The 21,300-nt window shown below is 36.2% G+C and overlaps 1 protein-coding gene across 2 annotated transcripts in view; it reads right to left on the reverse strand.

Moving 5' to 3' along the window:
- The window catches only part of GABRG2 (gamma-aminobutyric acid type A receptor gamma2 subunit), a 136,144-nt gene that overhangs the window by 50,639 nt on the left and 64,205 nt on the right, over positions 1 to 21,300 (reverse strand). The gene's annotated exons all lie outside the window — the stretch shown is intronic.

The raw sequence follows: 21,300 nt of genomic DNA on the forward strand, positions 1-21,300 counted from the left end.
CATCCAGTCAGAGCCCTGCTTTCTGTTTTCTAAAGCAACAACCAATTTAATTATTGGCTAAGTTATCCTTTCACTGGGTCTCAACAGTATACTACTCCCTTGACTAGTGTAGTGTTTAATTATTCTATGCCATCTTGCAGTATATGCCTCTTGTTGTTTCACAAATTCTCTGCTGAGGAACAATTAATTCCTCAGTCAATTTATTAAGTCACTACTTTCTGGTAGACACAATGGGAAGGGAAGGAGGAGAGGAAAGAAACAAGCATTCATTAAGTGCCTACTATGTGACATGCACTGTGCTAGGCATTTAAAATATGTCATTTGATGATCAGAACAATCTTGAAAAATAGGTACTATTATTGTTCCCATTTTAGTTAAGGAAACTGAGGCAGACAGAGGCTAAGTGACTTACAAGTGACTGAGGTCAGATTTGAACTCAGGAAGTGTAGTCTTCCTGACTTCAGGTCCTGGACTCCATCCATTGTGCTACCTAGCTGCTAGGTATTTAAAAACAAACAAACAAACAAAAACATATTATCACCACCAACAAAATGAAACAGTTCATGCCTCATTAAATTTTTATTTGAATGGAGATAAGGACTTCTTTTAAAGGCTGTTGGTCTCCTCTCCTGGTCTTTTTAAGTATTTTATTTAATATTTAAAACATATTAAAACCTATAATCATTTAAAACATATAGACATTTAATATGAATGATAATGCCATCCTTAGGCACCTTTTTTACTCTCCCTATATGACTAGACCCCTTCATTGTGAAGTCATAAATATCCTAAATATTTTTGTCACTTTTAATGTGAAATTTATTTTCATCATATATTACAGCCTAGTTATTCTCATCATCTTTTTTCAGTGTCTTTTGGGTCTATTACAATTTTACATTTTCTAATATTGTGATATTTTGTGATCTCACAGCATAAAACATCGTTAAGAGAATATTGGTGGTCAAATTGTAGGCTTTTGTGGCAGTGAGAAACTTGAAATTATGGACAGCATTCCCCACTTTCTCAAATATGACTTAGCCCCATTTCTATCACCTATTCAATTGAAGGTTTAATTTACTGGCTAACTACAGGTCAGACCTGTTCAGAGTTTTATATTGTGATGGACTGAACCTACCTTACCTATCCAAACTGAAAGCATTAAAATGGATACTATGTCTTCTTCTTGATCAAATGATCAGAGAACAATTTATTATTAAAACTTACAATATCGATTTTGAACAAAATACTAGGAGTTTTGGAGAATACAATGTAAACTGAGGTAGGGAAAATTTAAGGAAATGATTAGACTTAAACCGGGTTTGCAGTAGGGATAGTTTTAGATTGGTAGGTGTAAGGAGAAAACATAAGAGGAAGCAGCATAAATAAAGGTGAGACTGTGAATGGACTATTTATGGGATTGTTAGATAACAGTCTAACTAGTCAATCAGTCAACAAGCATTTATTAAGCATTTCCCATGTGAGGCATCTTGGCAATTACTGGAGACATAAAGAAGGGGGAAAAAAAGGAGCACTTGCAATCATAGAATGTAAATTCTAATGGAGCATGTTTAATAACTAAGGATCTACTGACTTTCGGCCTGCTGCTGGACTTTGATGAGCCTGGAAGATAGAGTAAGGCTGACAACTTTGCACAACTCTACGTCATTTAAGTTTAATTCATGAGCAAGTTAAGGCATCACCCATTGATGTCACTGGTCCTCTTCCAAAACAAAGGATGAACACCAATATAGATATATACAAAGATATAGACAAGATATATACAAAGTATATGCAAAGCAATCTGAGAGGGGAAAGTGTTGGCAGCTCATTGGGGGTGAAGGCAGAGGCTTAAAGGTCTCCTTCAGAAGACAACTTTTCAGCTGATTTTTGAAAGAAGCCAGAGAACCTAAGCAGTAAAATGAGAATTCTAAGCATGGGGGACAGCCAGTATAAAGGTAAAGAGACTAGAGATTGTGTAACTTATTCGAGGAACTTCAAGTAGGCCATTTTGTTTGTATTATAGAATATGTGGAGAGAATAAAGTGAAAGAAGATTGGAAATGGAGGAAGGGGGCAGGTTATGAGGTGCTTAAAATGTCAAACAGAAAGCTTAATATTCATTCCTGGGGGGAATAGGGAGCCACAAGATCTCATTAAAGAGGGTGTAACATGATCAGACCTAAGTTTTAGGAAAATCATTTTGGCTGATGAGTGGAGGATTTATCTGTGAGAAGAGAATTTTTGGCCCAGGCTTTTTTTGCTGCCACTGGGATAAGAGAAATACTGTGATGAAAAGGTAACTCTAGCTCAGACTTCTTGCCACCAATATGATAAAAATAGGACATTGTTCTGGTCTCTATTTTGTCCTTCTAGACATTGTTCCTGGAAGCTCGAAGGTCACAACACCTGCAAAATCAAGGCTGGGAACGAAGCCATAGCTTTTGTTTTGACCAGCTGGCAGGTGTCCTTATCTTCTCCCTTCTGTTACTTGTTTCCAGACATGTATACATTCCCCTTTCACTTTCTGTAAAATTCCACTTTTTATCCTATTTATGTATTAATATTCTATACAAGGTTGTTGAAAATGGTGCTCCAGGCTCTGATTTTTCCTACAGATGACCCTGCACTCTAAGCTTAAATAAAACTGTAGATAGCAAGCTCTGTTTGTTGATTTGGTGACTAGAAACAGTATCCAATTATTGGATAATTTTTATATCAGATTTGGGAGTCAGATTGGGAGTGGGAAGAGACTTAAAGCAAAGACACCAGTTAAAAAACAAAAGCAGTAGTCTAGGCTAGAAGTGATGAGGACCTGAACTAGGATTGAAACTATGTGAATGAAAAATAGGGTACAAAGCATTGTGTGAAGTTATAAGCAACAAAATCTGACAATGTAGTGGATATGTGGAATAAAAGTAAGAAGTATAAGATAACACAAAGGTTTTGAGGCGGAGCGACTGGGAGGATTGAAAAATAATAGGGCATTTCTGAAGGGGAGGAAGGTTTTTGGGAAAATATAAGTGCTTCTGCTCTGCTGAGTTTGAGATCCTATAAGATATCCATTTTGAGAGATCCAAGAGGCAGTTGGAAATGTGATTGCAGCTCAAGAAAGAGAGTAGGTCAGGATAGATAGACAGATATGGAGATCATTTGCACAGAGTTCTAAATTGAAACTATGGTATCAGTCAAAAACGATGACATCACTAAGTGAGAAAGCATAATGTGAAAAGAGAAGGGGGGGCAGGAAAGAGTGTTAGGGGTCACCCACAGTGAGGGGACATGACATTGATTAAGAACCAGCAATTGATGCTGATAAGGTATAGTCAGTAGCTTGGAGATCCAGGAAATAGCAATGTACAAAAACCTAGAAAAGAGAGTATCCAGAAGAAGAAAGTGATGTGAAATGTCAAAGGCTTCAGAGAGGTTAAGGACAATTAGGATTGGCACAAGGTCATTAGATTTGGCAATTAAGAGATCACTGGAACTTTGGAGAGGGAAGTTTCAGTTCACTGAAGAAAGTGAGAAAGTAGAGGCACCGATTATATACTGCTTTATCAGTGAAAGCAAAGAGTGTATGTTAGGGATAAGGGAGCTGACGCTAGCCAGGTAAGGCTGTGGAATGCCTTAAATGTCAGCCAGGGGAGTTAAGATGGCTTTTATTTCAGAACAAAATTTGTTAACAGGGGTAATAGAAAACATGTGGGCAGCTAGGTGTCACAGTGGATACAGTGCTGGGCCTAGAGTCAGGAAGACTCATCTTCCTGAACTCACATCTGGTCTCAGACACTTAACTAGCTGTGTGATGCTCACTTACTAGCTGTGTGACACTGGGCAAGTCACTTAATCATATTTGTTTCAGTTCCTCATCTGTAAAATGAGCTGGAGGAGGAAGTAGCAAACCACTCCAGTTTCTTTGCCAAGAAAACCCCAAGTGCAGTTACATAAAATAGGCCATTACTAAAATGACTGAACAACAACATAGAAAACATAATCATGCTCCCTCTCCAAGAATCCCATGTATATTTGGGTTAAAGTCACATAGCTTTTAGTAAAAAGTGTCTTTTAGTAAAAAGGTGAGAAATCAGTAAACCAGCAGTTCAAATTTCAAAAATCTTAATTAGCCAATACTGAACATCAAATAGATTTAATACCTGGCACTGTTCTTTGGTTTTACTGAGATATTATATTAGAAGGAACACAAAGTATTTGTAACTTTTTTTATGACAACTTTTAAACAATCATTTTCAGAGTACATAATAAGTATTCGTGCATTAGATATGTACTAAAAGATTCAAAGATATGTTTATTACTATTCTTGTCCTGGTGATCCTGTAGACAAGATAGAGAACATTTTGGTGATAAAATATAAAGCAAGACTAACAAACAAACTACTGCGAACAATAGCAGTGGCAGAAGCAGCAATAGCTACCACTTCTAAGCATTTTAACATGTTTGATCTCACTTGTTCCTCAAACAATCCTGTGAAGTAGGTGCTATTATTTTCCTTATTTTAGAGATAAATGAACTGAGGCCGAAATGATTAAAACCACTTGCCCAGAGTCACAGCTTAGAATGTTTTATGGTGGCCACAGCATTACACCTCCGAGAAATATAAGGCTAGGTACTTCAGGTCAAGTCTAAGAACAAAAAGCCTAATAAGTGAACCTGATGATTTAAGGAAATTGGTGAGGAATAGTTATCCATTCATATCTCCAGTATAAAGCACAGTGCTTGGTACATAAGTGTTTGATAAATATTTTTCATTGATTCGCTTTTTTTTTTTTTTTTGCCAATCTTTACTTGCTGGAGGATAAAGCAACATCCTAAGGATGGATGGACTGATTATCTGTAAACTGAAATGAACTAAAGAAGGCCAATAGACAGATGGAAAATTGAATGAATTCCTCAGCATTTCTACAATCACCAAAGGCAGCAAAACCACCATATTTAGACTATAACACCTCAGTCCCTAATGTCCTATTTGAAGAAGCAGAAATGTCAATTAAGATAATGAAATTCAATAGAGTGGCAGTACCCATACAAATATAGATACAGTAAAGCTGTACTGGATGCAGTAAAATCTTGAAAACCCTAAAGGAATATTTTAGAAAGTATCCCAGAAGGAGTAATATGTAAAATGATTTAATTTTTTTTATTGCTATTTGCCCAAAAGCAACCAAGAAAGCAACAATAACAAGTGACATACATGCCTGCTTAATATATACAGGGTGTCTCAAAAATCATGGTGTAGTTTTAACCTATTAAAATTTTAAATTACACTAAACCTTTTGGGACAGTCTGTATAAAGTAGGAAATATATGACTTGGAAATGAAGTAGTCTACCTCTATAGTGGGAGTAGAGAATCATAGATCACATTCCTGAATGTTATCTTGGAAGCCATCTCAAATAAAACCTTAAGAGAAAGGCCTCTAGTATATTGGTCATAGTCTCAGTTGAAGAAAATGGCACAGTTGATAGAACTCTGGACTGGAATCAGAAAGGCTGGGGATGAAATCCCATCTCAAACGATTATTAAATAGATAACCTGGGACAAGTTGTTTAAGTCATTCAGCACACATTTACTGTGTTGTCAGGTACCTTGCTGGAATACAAAGAAAAGCAAAACAATAGCAGTCATGCCTTCGAGGACTGTGTATTTTAACACAGGAGGCAACATTATCATGGCATATGCAAAATATATACAAAGCAGATAGAAGGTGTTATGAGAGTGGAAATCTCCAGCATCTGGGATTCAGAAAGGCATACTATGGAAGGTAAGATTTTGATTGGGCCTTAAAAGAAGCCCAGATTTTTAACGAGTTGGAGGCTAGGGGAAAGGTCATATCAGGTATGGGAAGAGAGGGGAACCAGTGCAAAGGCACAGGGACCAAAGATAAAATGATGTGTGAAAGTAGGATGTCTTAACCTAGTTTCCATGGACTCCCTGTAGCATCAACAGATAAATTTGGGGAATCCGTGCACTTTGATGAGGAAAAATTACATCTTTATTTTCACTAATGTTTGCTTTCTTTTATAACCCTGTGTATTTTATTTTATACATTTAAACACTATTCTGAGAAGGATACCATATGTTTCACCAAATTGCCAAAAAAGTCCATTACACAACAAATGTTAAGAAAGCTTTTATTAGAAGAACAGCAAAAAGGTCAGCATAGCTAGATTTTAGAGTTTGTGGAGGGGAGTAAAACATAAAAAAGTTATAAAAATAGGAAAAAGTTATCTTGTGAAGAGCTTTTGATGTTAAACCAAGGAGTTTATATTTAATCTTAAAGGTAATAGGGACAGCTGGATGACTCAGTGAGTAGAGTGCTGGGTTTGGAGTCAAGGAGACTGAGTTCAAATCTGACCTCAGATACTTATTAGCTGTGTGAACTTGGTGAAGTCCCTTAACCTTGTTTGCCTCAGTCTCCTCATCTATAAAATAAGCTGGAGAAGGAAATTACAACCCTCCCCAGTATCTTTGCTAAGAAAATCCCATGGACTGTATGGTCCACAATGTCATGAAGAGTCAGAATGACTGAATCACTGAACATAGGTAATAGGGAGCCAGAGTAGCTCACTGATCAGGGGAGAAAGATTGTCAGAACTACCCTTTAGTATTATTACTTGGCAACTGAGGATGGTGAATTACAATGAGGAAAGATGAGTCTGGGAAATCCATTGGTGTTTATTACTACAGTTTAGAAGAGTTATGATAAGGACTTGAATTACAGTGGTGGTTGTGTGAGTAGGGAAAAGAGGCATATATATATACATATATATATATATATATGAGATATTATCAAGGTAGAAACAAGATTTGACACAAGGTTTGGATATGTGAATATCCAAAGTCAGATGAATAAAAATTAGAAGAAGACACCAAGCTTGAGAACATGAGTGGCTGGGAGGATGGCAATGTCCTTGGCAATAATAGCGGAGTTCAGAAGAAGTGAAAGATAATGATTTTTGTTCTGACTTTGAGATCAGTGAGATATGCATGTGTTTGTGCTTTCCCCTAGAATCTATAGCTTAAACTAACCTAGTTCAGTGAGAGAAAGGGTAGAGCACTGGAAAAAAGTGGTACGCCTGGAGTAGGAGAATCTTCCACTTAATGTTAGCATGACCTGAGGTAGGTCATTTAATATCTTCAGGCCTCACCTTCCTCATATGTAAAATGGATGACTTTTAAGGACCTTTCCAGCTCTGATCCTAAGACCTTGCTTTATATTGATGTCACAGGAGACACAATGAGCTCAGGGATGTGGAACACATGACACATGCTGTTTGGGATGAAAGAGTACATGCACATAAACATAACACACATAGGTACACCACATATGTGTGCATATATGTATATAATACATACATGCGCATATATGTATATAATACACATATGCGCATATATGTATATAATACATATATGTGCATATATGTATGTACACATATATCCATATAGAGATATATTCAAGTTCACATATATGTGTGTTTTATACATGATGTTATATGTGTGTTGTATATGTAGATATATACATACCTATATTTCAATATAATTGGCTTCCTTTATATTTTATTTTATGCAATTAAAAGACATTATTCTGAAAGAGGTCTTTAAGTTTCATCACAGTGCCAAAGAGGTTCATGATACGAAAAAGATAAGAACCTCTGTTCTAATTCATTAAGTCCAACTCCAGCAGCATCTTCCTATATTCATTGGTCATTTTTACAATGGAATTCTGCCCATAAGGAAAGGACTCACTAATGCACCATTTGCTAATTGGATGGGAGATATTTGGGGGTAGGAAACTCTTTCCCAAGTCTCTTCAAGTTATGTCATACAGTTGACTGCCTATATACATAAGAAAGGCACTAATTTAGTAGATTGACAAATGAAACTAAGAAAGAACTGGTGATCATTCTTCTCTAATGAAGTCCCTTACTGGAGCTCAAGTTAGTGTTATTGGTATCACAGATAGCAGTCACATTGTGACAGAAAGTATGTCAACACTTGATGATCTCAGATAAGAATGGAAACATATTTCCTGTTTCTGAATGACCTTTGTGAAACAACCAAATGGCTAGAGACTTGACCACAGACAGAATCATATCTTTTGGCATTTGATTTATAGATTATGAGATCTAACACTTCAGCATCCTTGTCATTTATGAATCTGCCAGCAACCGTCACTGAATTATGCCTATAACATATGTGATAAATATGTTTGTGGTTGTTGAATAACCAGTAGATGGCGACAGCCTTTTCAATCTAAAGCAAAGAGAGCCAGAAAGGAGAGAGGGGATTAAAGCATTTTCTTTGCATCTGGAGAACAGTAGAAAAGAGAGACCCAAGTTATCTCTTTCTTACCCTCACTTATCTCTTGTTTTTGGAAAATGGAATAGCAGGAAAACTACCTCTGTCCCTCATCTCTTTCCCTTGTCCTGCATTTGTGTTGTTGTTCAGTGGATTCAATTGTGTCCAATTCTTCATGACCCCATCCAGGATTTTCTTGACAAAGACACTGGAGTGATTTGCCATTTTCTTGTCCAGCTCATTTTAGACATGATTAAACTGAAACAGAGTTAAGTGACTTGATCAGGGTCAGATGAGTAGTACCTGTCTGAGGCAAAATTTGAACTCAGATCTTCCTGACTCCAAACCTGGTGCTCTATCCACTGCACCACCTAGCTGTCCTGAATTTGTGTAATTTGTATAGGTTATTTGATTTCCCTGGAAGTACTCACTTTCAGTAATACCTTAGATGGTAATTAATGAAACCTCAGAATGGTTTTCCAGGTGTAGGTATAAAAGAAGTACAATACTGAGAGCAGAGGCTGGTAGGGAGATGGATATCCTTTTTCTAGTCCTCTCCACTGAGTAATTCCAGAGAAGCAATGCAGAGTAGCAGAACATCTATCCAGAGGACTTGCAAACAGATAACAAGGTTTCTCTGGGGCTTCATCCAAGGAGAGTCTTAAGATCAAGTGAGGCAGGTTGCAGCATACATTCTAAGAATGACCAAAAATTCTCCAATCTCCAGATCACAATCTCTTTGCAGTCTCCAGATAAGGAAAAGGAGGAAAAGACCTTTTAATAATTCTAGTTTTTGACAGGAGCCCAGTTAGCATGTATCTCCTGAGAACTCTCAGTCTAGACTTAAGGCTTACACCAAGAACTTTAAGGTATAACATTTCACAGACAAAGCAGTGTTTGAGATTTCCCTTTATGTCACCCATGACAAAGGCATAAGCAGATTATTTGGTCCAGGAGAACTGTTCTACTCTCAGACTTACTTGATACTTGATACATGTTGGGAAATACATGGTTTTGAAGCCCAAAGTTTCAAAGGGCAGACGTGGTGAACTATTTCTGACTTCCTAATAGCTGTACCAGAAAGATGTTTCTCTTGGTAGCCAAAACAGAGTAAGTACTAAAGAGAAAAATTATTTAGGAATATTAGCTTCAGTTTAATTCTCTCTCATTAGTGTGTCCAAAGCATTGTGCAAATCAATTAGAAATCAAGTCTTGGTCTACTTTTGGCCTTTGCATAGGAGTTCTGGGTGAGTATAAATTTTTTTCTAAGCCCACTAGGACTTAAAGGAAAATGATAGGAGCAGTAGCCAGAAGAATTCTAAAAGGAAATATTGTTAGCATGTCTAAAAGATGATTTTTCACTTCTTATTAATCATCTTTATTTATTATCTGAGATTCACCCCTCCCCCTCAGTCTGACCTTAATTAAGCACAAATAAAATTAGTACAAAATGAAACAGAGTTAAGATTCTAGACACCATAATCCACTTGAGAGCTGAGATATCAGGAAACCTGGGTCCTAAAGTGGACTTAGACAATTCCACAAATGTCTTAAGGTCCTTTTTGCCACCTATAAAGTACATTCCAATGAAAATAATCTAAAGCACTTCATACAATGAATGAGCATGTTGAGATTCTAGGACTTCAAAAGCCTTTTCTCAGCTCCTTGAATTTTCTGCAGTATTTATATAGTTGATCACTGAGATATTCTTGGCTCCCTTGATTTTCAAGATACTTCTCTCTTCTAGTTCTCATCTTACTTGTCTCACTGATAATTCTTAATATACATCACTGGATCATCTTCCTGTTCCTTCCTTGTAGTTGTGTATGTCTAAAAGGCTCTATTGTAAGTCCTTTCCTCTATTCTCTCTGCATCCTTCCCTTTGAGAATCCCATTGAGTTCAATAGTCAATAAACATTTATTATGTGACCATAAGTCAGGCACCGTACTAAGCGTGGGTGACACAAAAAGAGGCAAAATGACAGCCTTTCCTCTCCAGAAGCTCACAATCTGATGGGAGAAACAAGCAAAGAAATATGTGCAAACCAGCTATATACAAGATGAAAAGGAAATAATTAAAAGAGGAATGACACAAGAATTAAGAGAGGCTGAGGAAGGTATCCTATAGAAGATGGGATTTTATTTGAGACTTCAAGGAATCCAAGAAAGACTGTAGGTAGAAAAAAGGGGGGAGAGCATTCTAGACATGGGAGACAGCAAGAAAAAATATCTGGAGCTTAGAGTTGAGGTGTTTTGTTTGTGGAGAAACAAGGAGGCCATTGCTGCTGAATCAAAGAGCATGTAATAGGGAGTAAGGTGCAAAAAGAATGGAATGATAGGGGGTGGTTAGATCGTGAAGTGTTTTGAACACCAGAAAGAATTTTTTTATTTGATATACAAGGCAATAGAAAGCCATTAGGGTTTACTGAGTAGGGAGGTGATATGGTTGGATCTGAGCTTTAGGAAAATCACTTTGGTTGCTGAATGGAGGATGGATTTGAATAGGGAGAGATTTGAGGTAGGCAGCCCACCAGACATTCAGTTGTGAGGTGATTCAGATGTGAGGTATGTTAATAACAGCAGTGTCAGGTAAGAGAAAGGAGCATATTGTAGAATATTGGAGAAATGTTGCTATTGTAAAGTCAATAGTCTTTGGCATTGTGTTGGATATGAAGGAATGAGAGAGTGAAGAATCAAGGATAACACCTGGGTTGGGACCCTGAGCCACAAATTCAATTTCTACTTCCATATAGATAACTCACAAATCTATAAACACAGTGCTTGTCCTTCTACTGAGATTTTGCCCATAGTTTCCAAATATGCTGGTTATCCCTACCTGCTTGTCTCATTGGTATCTCAAAATCAACAATCATTTTCTCCACTAAGCCTGACTTTCATCTCAACTTCCAAATTCCCATTGATAGCACCACAATTCTCCCAAGCTATCAAGGTTCAAAGCCTCAATGTCATCTTCAATTCTTTCTTCTCTTCTCTATTCCCTCAACCATATATTTCATTGTTTTAGTCCTATTGGTCATACCTCCACAACATCACTTAAAACTGTTCCCTCCTTTCCATTCAAAATGCCACCACATGACAAAGATATGGAAATTGATAAGATGTCCATCAGTTGGGGAATAGTTGAACAAATTGTAATATATGATTGTAAAGGAATACTATTGTGCTATGAGAAATGATGAAGGAAATGGTTTCAGAAAAACCTGGGAAGACCTATATTGATTGATGCAGAGTGAAATGAGCTGAACCAGGAGATCATTGTATGCAGTAATAGCAATATTTCAACAATGATCAACTGTGAAAGATTTACCTTCTTTGATTTATACAATGATCCAAGACAATTCTGAAGGACTCATGATAAAAAGGATGATCCATCTCCAGAGAAAGAACTGATGAACTCTGAGTGCAAATTGAGGTATAATTTTCTCACTTCATTTTTCTTGCTTTTTTTTTGCAACATGGCTAATATGTAAATACATTTTGTATTATTTCACCTGTATAGTTGATATATTGCTTTCCTTTTCAATGGGTGGGGAAAGAGCTGGATGGAGGCAAAGATTTAGAACTCTATTTTTTAAATGAATGTTAAAAATATATTAGCAACATTTAACAAAAAGCAAAAGCAAAATGTCACCACTGTAGTTCAGGCATTTATCATTTCTTGGATTATTTACATATTTATCTCCTAATTGACTCCTCTTAGTCCCTTTTGGAAAAAAAGAAGGAAGCAAAGGAAAAAGGAAAGAAAAAATTCACTGGAAATTCAAGGTAAAGGAAGTATCAGCTTTGTTACTTAACAAAGAAAAGTTCATTTGTTTGTTTTTTACTTGGTTGCAAGGTCTACATAGTTCATAGAGATAGTCATTCATAGAGAAAAATGGCAATCTTACAGAATGTCTTTTTCATAACATGAACAACTAATCTTACATGTGCTCTTTCCTTGATGAATATTTGGTAACAGCAGGTGGGCAAAGTAATAGAAAGAGGCATCATTTCCTGTTATTTTGAAATCCTGATGACATATTATATAGGAATCCACAGCATGAGCAACTTTCTGTTTATCCCTTCTTGGACAGAAAATTGCTAGTGTGAAGTCTTACCAAGATACTTTAGCAAATGCTTTTACTATGTTTTCTACATTTTCCCTCTCTTTTTCAGCTGAATGATCTGGAATTCTTCCTATCTAGTGAGATTTTTTTTTTCTGGTGTGGGGTGGACCGATAGCTTCTAATCTTATAATTCTATGATTCAATGACCTTAGAGAAAGTGAATAGTCAGTCGTAAATAAAGAAAATGTGGCATTTATGTGTGCAGCTACATAAGAAGTTCATCTATATACCAATCCTATAGGGTAACTGACCACAGACATCAGGCAAGCATAAGTGATGGAAACAAACAAACAAAAAAAAGATATAGGGATAGGTGAATGCAAATAATGCCATCATCTCTATTAGAGGAACCATCCAGTGGAACAAAAGAAAAAAATGTCTTTACCACTTTAATGAAGCTTATATTTCATGAAAGACAGCCCAAGCTAAATGGGCTGCTGGCCTGGCAGCTGGTCTCTGCATACATAGCCCTTTAAGTTCCCAGTGGCACCATTCTACCAGTCAATGTTTATAAGCTCTTTTAATTCACAGGCACACATGTATGCGCTGCATGTACACACATATTCACACAATGAAGAGGGGGGAGGTAAGCTGGGAAAGAAATGGAATGGAGTGGAGGAGTTAACTAAAATAAGTGTGCTTTGATAATCACAATTCAAAATAAACAACAGGTTTTTATCTGTGTAATGATTCACTGATACTCTCAAATTATTTTCCTGAACAATCCTATGCTGAGTTATTTTAAGAATTTGTGTTATTTTTAGGATAATAGTTTCTTGATTCAAATGAAATGGGAGATGCCACTCTTTGAAGCAGGTAACATATAAATGTATTCTAGTGGATTTAAGCTAAGGAAGCCCTTTAAAAATTATTCATACTGATTCTAAGAACGTTCTTGAAAAACATTAAAATCTCATTTATATCTGGCTTCATTCTGATAAACCACTATCCCTACAATCATCATCCAAAGAAATAAGGCCCAACATGAGTGCTCCCCAGTGCTCACTGGAGGCTAATAACTCAGCATAGTAATGAAGTCCTAAACCCTCATTACTCTCCACAGTATAGTATCAAACACTTACTTTGCAATGGTGGAAGATTCTAAACCAGCAAGACTGGCAAAAATCCAATCAACAAAGCACACTGTTATATCTATTATTCTCTGTAAAGTGTTTATCTACCCACTAATTTGCTTGCCTCTGTAATCCACAATGGGTCTCAGACCATTCATAAAGTTAGTGAAATTCAATAGTAACATGGGTAAGAAATGGGAATTCTCAAGCCTGTATAAATGCTCTTTTGGCTGTGATTTATGAGATTCATTGGATTTTTCCTTTTCTTCTCTCCTTCCCCTCTTCCCTCCCTTCCATAATTCCCTCTCTCCCTCCCTCTCTCCTTCCCTTCCTTCCTTCTTTCCTTTCTTCCTTTCTTCTTTCCTTCCTTCTTCCTCCTAAGCATATAGTAATAGCAGATCTAACAATAAATTTTAGTGAGACCTGCTCAAATCAGAACCATTGAAGACAGAAATTCTCTGGGAGGGCATCAGCTTGCTGATATTTGACTTTAACCAAAGGGGTCAGGGCCTTTGAGCTTGAGGAACAGAAAGGCAGGAGTTGTCACTAATTTCCCTATTCAACGCAACAGCATCTCTGACTCTCAGGCTTTCTACAAACAGTAAATCTCAAAATTTCTGCACTAAATTGACCCTTACATTGTGAATGCTGAGTTACATTGAGTAAGTAACTAAACTCAACAAACCAGAACATTAGACTGAATCTTATGAAGTGAATGTAGTGCAGATAAATGTAGTCTTACATGTGGGTTGAGAAAAATCATCTTCACAAGTGTCTGATAGAGAAAATATGATTAGACAAGTAAAAATCTCAATATTAAGTTCACAGGTTATTTCATAGCCCCAAAATGTGATGAAGATTAAGCTGTAGATTGAATTAAGAAAGGTATCAAGTCAAGGACTAGGGAGATGATACTTCCATTATATTCTGCCCTGTTCATACCACATCTGGAGTATTGTGTGTAGTCCTGGTTATTACATTTAGAGAGGATATGAATAAACTAGAAAGAATCTTTAGGAAGGCAACCAGAATGGAAAAGGGCTTTACAATCATACCATGGAAGGATAGGTTACAGGAACTTGGACTACTTAACCTAGACAGTGGGAGATTTGGAGATTTCATCATCATCAAAATCTATAGAAGAAAAATTTATTTTAGGTAAAATTACTTCATGCTACATCATTTACCTAAATTCAGACCAGTTTTACTTACTCTATAGTGACAATCAGTTCCTTGTTCCTCTATTTTCTACATTAAACCTTGATCTATTAATAGATATAACATCAGAAAAAAATAAACATCCTTTTTACATCACTTAGTAATTTATTTTCGGGGGAATGGGAGGAAGAAAAGATCAAGCTGTAATGCCAGATGACACAACCTGATCATCAAAACCAATGTAGTATCTCAAGAGTAAAAAGTCCTAATTCCATCTCTGCTACTGCTGTTAGGGTTAGAACAAATAATTTCTATGCAAAATTCCTGTTCCATTACTAGATGTCTCTTAATGTCCCTCCAAGCAAAATGTCTATGATCCAATGATAAACTGAGGCAATCAAGGGAAAATACCTTTCCAAAAGTCACACAACTTAGTCAAGGGAAGTGTTAAGTCTAGAACTCAGATCACTTGACTTGCAATCCAATAGTCTTAATATATATATATATATGCATATGTATGTATGTATACCTTAAAGGTTGCATTCTTACATAAAGACCTCCAGAAACATGAGATTCCTGTGTCCCTAAGTGCAGCATATCACTTGTTTCCCAGAGAACTTTATAATACTTAGGTCATTTAACTAAGTCCCATAATCACAATATCTGAATTGGAAGGAATCTCAGAAAAAAAGTCTAGTTCAACCTCAGTAGAACGTATACCCCCCTGGGAAGGGACTTAATTTTTTTTTTTAATTTCCAATACTTACCATAGTGCTTTATGCATAGGAGTTGTTTAAAAACTTTTACTGGAATTTGGTTGAAATGAACTACAACTAGAACCTGAATCTCCTCTCTAATTATCCTGTCAAATGGTCATCCATGCTTTCATTGACCTCTGGAAAGTCCAGAGTGCTTAATACCTCCTGAAATAAGCTATTTATTCCACTTTTATTTATTTTTTTATTCCACTTTTAAAAGTTCAAAAATTCAGTAAGTTCTTCCAGGCTTCTAGCTGAAACCTCCTGTCCTTCCTACTGTAATTTTACTTCCTTTTCCCTTTGGACATTTGGAAAACTCAACATCTTGGTTAAATAGGTTATCATAATATTTAGTGCCACCATCATGTTGAGTAACAATCATGCTTACTGAGTTTCAGGATATAATTGGCAAAAATGACTTTGCAGGCATATCTGTTTATTTAGGACTAGAATCTGCCAGAGGTAAACCCAGTTTATGTGAGATGAACTGTTCTCATACTAGCCAAACTTGTTGTACCAAATTGCTAATGCCTGTCAGTGAAAGCTAAGACTTTGCATATTGCAGTCAACTCTCATTTATTCAAGTGTATCAGTGCCCAAAATTAATATTAACAATGAGTAGCCATTTCTTAAGCCAAACTCTGTATCATCATTAACAAGCTAGTGTAAAGTCATAGAATGTCAACACATTATTCATTTAGTTTAGCCCCAGAGTGTTATTTTGGTGAGGTAAACACTAGATTAAGGGTCAAAAAAGAAAAACCCAGAAGATAATTCTAATTACACTTTTAGCTAACAAATGGATCAGTCAACTTCTCTGGGCCTCAGTTTCCCTCTTGGTATAATGGTAATGATAATAATAACTCATAGGAATGTCATAAGCCAGAAAACAAAACAAAACAAAACAAAACATAATATTAGTTGAAATACCCTCAGGAAAAATAAGTATTTTAGTCTGCAAAAGACTTATCACCACACCATCTGTTCGTATTTGGAAAATCTTCCTAAATATAAATAATTTTGAGGTTATTCAGAGTTCTAAAATATCTATGACATGGCTCTTCTCAAGAAGCTGAGTTAATCATAGATTAGCATATAATAAGTATGTCAATATTATTGCATAAGCTATATTTCTAATTTTCAGAGATAGTCTGATTATGGTATAGAGGCACTGGCCTTGTAAACAGGATATTTAGATTCAAATCCTGGATATTTGCTAAATGTGTAATCTTGGGTAAGTCATTCTATGTCTTTGAGTTTCAGTTTCCTCACCTATAAAGCAGGATAATAATTCTTATACTACTAAACACTAGGGTTGTTTCTAGGAAAATAAATCAAATATTTAGAGCTAGAAGGAACCATAGAGATCATTAAGTCTAAACCCATCATTTTAAAGATAAGAGAACTCAGAGTCAGGGAATTGACCAAGGTCACACAGATAACAGTGGCAGAGAGAAGATTCAAATCCTGATCTGACTCCAGATTCAACACTTCCTTAAATCGCTAGAGGAATGTGAAATATTATTAATTTCTTGGATTTAGATATCTCTTCCAATCTAGCATAAAGTAAAATTCAGACCCTAATTTCTTTTTTTTAATATGATCATCAACTTTGTCATTTTCTCCTTTAATATGAAGGAATATTTCCTTTACAGTTTGTCCTTGGTTTAATTTTAGCACAGCAAATGAGTCCACTATTCTTTTCAGTCCTGACAAAATGATCAAGAGATAAACTCATTTTAAATGCAAGGGAATTTCGAAACCTATTAATATCCTAACATTGTCTGACACTTCCAAAGCACTTTGACACCTACCATCTCTTTGTCTTCCCAACAACCCCTACAACAACAGTTGTAGATGTTCTCTTCATTTGACAGACAAGGAAACTGAGGAAAAGAAATATTAAGGTACTTGTCTGAGTTTATAGACTTAGGAAGAAACACAATAACACATGGGGGTAAAGCAAGGGCTTGGAAAGGTCTCTCATTCATGTATATCTATTCATTATTCAATATGATCCAGTTATTTTTACTGTTTCTAAGATAATTATTTTATTTTCTTCTATATCTTAGAAAGTCCTTTGTCTCTTCTGTCTGGGAAACAGTTTTGTATGGGACTGTTATTTTGTGTCTTGTTTTTGTTGTCATTAATGAAGCCATTCCAAAGGCAGGGCAACCATGGCTTTTCAAATCATTCTACTGTTTTTGACAGTGTTTCTCATATTACAAGGACATTGGTTTTTAAAAATATCAAGTATGGTACAGAGGAAAATGCATTAGATTTTATATCAAAGGACTTGACCTCAAATAATGCCTTAGTCATTTACCACCTGTGTGATCTTGGCAAGTTACTTAACATCTCTAAGTTTCCTCATCTGTAAAATGTGTGGGTTGGACTAGAAGAGCTACGATTTCTGTACTAGCTTAATCTACAATATTACAATCTTTTCTCCTTATCTTCTCTATCTGAAGCCGATTTTAGATGTTGAAGAGCCAACAAAGCATAGCAGGCAGAGTGCTGGACATGGAGTTAGGAAGGATTGGTTCCAAATCTTGGTTCTTCCTACTAGTCATGTAACCATGTGCAAATTATTTCTCTGACTTTTCCTTGTCCCTTAAGTAACATAATAATTACCATAGTATCTGTTTACAATTTCATTGTGAGGCTCATATAATTTATGTTGATGAGGGGTTCTTAGCCTGGGGTCTATGACTTTTTCTAAAAAACAATTTCATTATCTCAATATAATTGGTTTCCTTTGCAATCCTATGTATTTTATTTTATATATTTAAAATATTAGACTGAGAAAGGTTTCATAAGCTTCATAAGATTGTGAATAGGATCCATGACACAAAAAGGGTTTTCAAACTTTAAAGAGCTATGTAAATGTCAGTTATTGTTATAAGAAGTCATAGCTAAAGGGCAATGACACAAAGAGGCCATCATGAACTGAAGGAGACCTTATTGAAGAGGACAATTCTCAGTGAGTATCGTTCCCACATCCCAGATGCTTTTAGCCTTTAGGGTAAGTTGCTTTTTGCTTGATAAGCTTATTCTTTCTGATATATAATCATGAAATATCAAGATACTGACTGAAATGGATAATTAGTAAGATTAGAATATCAAATCCTCATGTCATAAGAAGTAAATCCTTTAACCTTCTCTAAAAGAGAATTTTTTAAAATAAAAGTCAGGTTGAAGAAGTCAGCACACTCACCATAAATTGTAGAGATATCCACAAGTTATTTGAAATGAAGTGGTTGAATGGGTCTGGGGCACTAGTTACTGGTCCCTAACAATGTAAGAGAAACATACATGTGGCAGATACTAAGTTATTGGCATTTAAGAAAAGCGATACCACAAACCCCTTAGGATTATTCCTCAGCACCCTGAGGAGCAGATGTAGCAAGCCAAGCTCCAGAAGAGTGAGCCAGGGTATAAATGCTATGCTTGAATGGAATTAGCTTAAGCAGTCAGGATTTGGCACTGAGGTCTGTATTCCCAGAGCCATCATTTTTCTTAGTAAAGAGTTGCTCTGGTGGAATTTGCATAGTATTGACATCAAGGAATCTGTCAATCTGTTCCAATCTCTAGTCAAACAAATAATAAGCCTAGCAGCTTAATCTGTAAGAAGAAAATTCTAGTCAAATGCATCTGAGTGTTAAAACTTGGCTGAAATAAAGTAGTTAGTGGATTAAATTGAACCTTTGCCTGAATGTTTTAGTTATTTAAATGACTGTAGAATAATAACAATAATTCCCATTTATTTGATGTTTTAAGTTTTCTTGTAGTCTTCTGTTAAAAAAGAAAAAAAAACAAAACCTTTACAATATCTTTGAATCATACTTGATTTCCCAACAACTCCATTCCCAACAACTACCACCTTGATGGCCACTTCCACCTCCTCTTCTAATATTCAGAGTTGAAGATAAATTTTTGTATCAACACTAATTTCAGATACTTAGTTTTTTCTTTCTTCTCTCAAATTTGTGTATAGGTTGTATTCCCCTAGTAGAATGAAGACTTCTTGAGGACAGGGACTGTTTCATTGTTTGTCTTCATCTTCCCAAGCACCTAGTACAGTGCCTTACAAATAGTTGGTGCTTAATAAATGTCTGTTGAATTGAACTGAAATACCACTGCTCTAACCCCACCCCAGCAAGACCAGCCGCTTTCAATCACAACCGCCTTTCAGGTGGCACAACCACCACCGCTGCCTCCTCCTTGTGCACCCACTCAGACTGGCTGGTTTACTTAAAAAAAATGTTAAACGATAACTTATTAATACTTCGGGAATGTGAACAGATATGTGCAGGGGTTGCTCCAGCTGCAGCGGCTGGAGGAGGAGAACCTAATCCTCACCATCAGCAAACCTACCCATACTCCCCTAAAACACTTTCTTTGTAATAACTCTGTGCAAGTATTATTTTGGCCATTATGCATGAGCTCCCAAGGTCATATAGCTAGTATGTGAAAAAAGTAGGGTTCGACCCTAGATGTCTAAATGCCACATGCAGTTTTTCCCCCCATCATGACTTACGGCCTGACTCTCATAATTGCTTTGTTATAGTCAGATACCAATGCTACCACGAAAACAATTAACTGTTCCATCTCTTGCAATTTCAAAACATTTGCAATTCTGAAATAACCACTGGTTTACCTCCTTAGGCAGCTACTAAAGAGAAATATAATACCCTTGTGTTCCCCTTTTTACTCATTTTTGCTTAAGTTTTCATGGTCCCTTGCATCTGTCAGGAAGCTCTAGGTAAGCTTACTCTGGCCAGAGGGAGGTGGAGAGATTTGTTCAATGTCATACTGTAAGTTAGCAGCATAACCAGGATTTCAACTTATTTCAACTCCAGGGTTTTTTGCACCTCACATCACAGACCATGGTTATAGTAAGTTAGTCACCAATGATCCAATGATTCTACCACATTTCTCTAAGGTCAATCTAAAATGATTGACTCTATGTCTCTCTATCTATATACACATGTATATGTATATACATGCATGTATGTATTACATATATGTAAAAGCACATATGCCTGTATTATATATGTATATCTATGCATATATGTATATCTATTTATAGTTATATGGATATAGTGAAAGGGAAAGCAAACTCTTGATTGAGAGTAAAAATAATTCTGAGAACACAGCTTAGAAGATTGATCCTTATAGTTATGCTTTGGTTGAAGGGAAAGAATATGACTGAAATCGATTAGACTAAGGTAGGCAATATGGTAGAGTAGAAAGGGTACTAAATTTACAGATGGAGAATCTGGGTTCAAATTGTAATTCTATTTCCCACCTATGTGATCTTAAACAAGTCACATTATGACTCTTGATCTGTTTTCCTCCTCTATAAAATGAGAAGGACTAGAAAACTTCCAAGGTGCCTCCTAGCTCTAAATCTCAGATTCTGTTCTCACCTTCATCAGATTCAAATTCATAGGATCATAGATTTAAAGTTAGAAAAGCCATCAGAGGTCAATTAGTTCAACACTGTCTGGAGAGATATTTTACATCTCTAGGCCTTAATGGTCTTCTCTACTATCAAGGCATTGACTAGGTACTCTCTCAAGTCCCTTCCAACTGGGAAATTCATTTTGTGAAATGTCTTAATTCTTGATGATAAGTAATTGAAGCATTATTATACATCCATTTGTCCAATAAGCATCAACAATCTTAACGCAAAGCCTAAGTCTTCCAAAACATAAAAAAAGATTTTCTCTCATGCTTGATCATAACCAATCACTCCTGACAACACACACACACACACACACACACACACACACACACACACACACACACGCACACACACGCACACACACACACATCAAGCAAGGACCCCTGGAAATCAAACCATGTTC

Source organism: Vombatus ursinus, unplaced genomic scaffold, assembly GCF_900497805.2.
Source record: "Vombatus ursinus unplaced genomic scaffold, bare-nosed wombat genome assembly UNPS02014863.1, whole genome shotgun sequence".
Classification (NCBI taxonomy): domain Eukaryota; kingdom Metazoa; phylum Chordata; class Mammalia; order Diprotodontia; family Vombatidae; genus Vombatus; species Vombatus ursinus.